General features: G+C 38.4%; 1 pseudogene; it reads left to right on the top strand.

Moving 5' to 3' along the window:
- Positions 1-2,110, top strand: part of LOC103606293 — a 10,110-nt pseudogene that overhangs the window by 6,513 nt on the left and 1,487 nt on the right.

The raw sequence follows: 2,110 nt of genomic DNA, 5'->3' as shown, positions 1-2,110 counted from the left end.
TTACAAAACTCCTCTAAGCAGAACACTTCCTCTTATGTGAAAAAAGTGCAGAAATTCTTTCATCAGGCTATTTGCAAGTCCCTTGCTTCTCCATGTCAGCTGCCCTTGGCTGCAAGATAACCATAAAACATTTACTGCAAAGCCATGAAGAATCCATATGTCCATTTGATGTGTCAGGCCACCAAGAAGCCAGAGCTTGTGGGGTAGCATAAGGATATCTGAAGGTGACACATGCTGTCAGTTGATGAACAGAGATGCAGAAGGGGATTCTGGCAGCCTCTATCTTGGCCTTGACAACTTGTGATGGTGACCAGGTGGGGTGTGTTATCTTAATAGTCTGGAGCTCTTGTGAATTATTTGCTGATAGATGTAAACAGCTGTTATTCTTGGTAATGGAAAGCAATTAGAAACATCTGTACTCTTGGCTATGAGTAATGCCTCCTATCCTCACTGCTCCCAAGTGCCAATTGGAAATAACTACATCATCGGGATGGTGTTGGCAATTCTACACTGCATTATGGGCTGATGATTAGTACTGAGCTGTGAAGAACAAGAGGTGAAGTGTGGGAGAAAGAGACTTTACCTGGGATTTGCAAAGCAAGAAGGGAAACTTACTGCTTTATTTCTGCAACAGAAGGCAAGCACAACGGCTCTGGAAAAGGTACATTTTTTCCTAAAGAATCAGTGTTGATTTATTCATTCAACAAATCTAACATAGTGATTAAGCATGGGCTATAAAGTTGGATTGCCTAGGTTTCTGTCCTAGCTCTGCCACCTGTGTGACCTTGGGTACATTGTTTCACCTCTCAGCTTCAGTTTTCTCTCCCATAAAATGGACATAGTACCTCTTCTATTGTATCAGCATGAGAATCAAATGACTTGGTATGTGAAATGTGCTTATAAACGTGCATGGCGTATAAGTACCCAGCCAATCTTAGCTACTGTTGAACACTTACCATTGTGTTTGGTGCTCCTGGACTCTGGATACAGCCTTGAGCATCACGGTCAAGATGGCTGCTCTGATATTGGGATCATAAGTTAGTGTAATATTCATAAGTATCTAATCTACAGCCAAGCACACGGTAGAAATTTAACATAGTTTATTTCCATTTTTTCTTTTGCTTTCTAGGATAGGATCTATGTGCTAGTTTCCCAAAGACTGAAGAGTAGGCCTTATACGCGGTCCTACATACTACTGCAGGTCCTAGTTGTCGATGGCTTAAAAGAAATATGAATTTGTGTATAGTTACCTTCAGGGCAGATAAAAAATTACTCAGAACAATTTTGCGGCAGGATATGAGTAATTATACTCCAATTCTTTTCTCCTTGCAAGGATTCCTGTGGATTTCTTCTTTCTGATACTCGTGAAGTTAAATAGCACGCACACACACACATTGCCACTTTGAAATATAGTATTATCTGTGTGCCTCATAATTTGGAGAAAATAAAGACTAAATTCTGTCCCTGAATATAATAGTCATAGTATACCTTTTCAAGATAGGGATTTCCAAGAAAGACACATGTTTGCCATAGGAAGAAGTGAGGAAGAATTGGAAGGAATTCCGTCATAAGAAAGAGGAAAGTTGAGGCATTATTTTTTCCTATTAGCTGAGTATCATTTTAAGAATTATAGTCTACCAGACAGAGATTTTGTTTTAGGGTAAGACAATAGTTTCACTTACTCATTCAACAAACATATGGGTTCCTCCTTTCTGTCTTACGTATACTAGGAAAATAAATACAAATAAGACATAGACCCTGCAAAGCTACATAGATTTTTATGTGCATTCTGTTGATTTGGAATTTATATTTGCTGTTTGTATGAAGCTTGTGGGTTATCCTGAAATCTCAGTATACAATCAGATCTAGAATTATTAAAACAGAGTAGGGCTCTAGTTTACTAGAAATAAGGATTACAAAATTAAGATGTGAAAATTAATGGAAAAGAAGTGAAAGAGTTTCAATAAAAATGAGAAGATTCTCCAAGATTGGTGGGTTAGGACTTAACAAGATATGCTGTAAGCAGCGTCCTAAATGCTATGGTTTGAATGTTTGTCCCTTGTTAAGCCTGTTGAAACTTAATCCCCAATGTGGCCATGTTGAGAGGTGA

This window comes from Galeopterus variegatus, unplaced genomic scaffold (assembly GCF_000696425.1).
Source record: "Galeopterus variegatus unplaced genomic scaffold, G_variegatus-3.0.2 Scaffold6448, whole genome shotgun sequence".
Classification (NCBI taxonomy): domain Eukaryota; kingdom Metazoa; phylum Chordata; class Mammalia; order Dermoptera; family Cynocephalidae; genus Galeopterus; species Galeopterus variegatus.
Note: the sequence above shows the minus strand (reverse complement) of the source record. Positions and strands in the feature narration are given on the sequence as shown.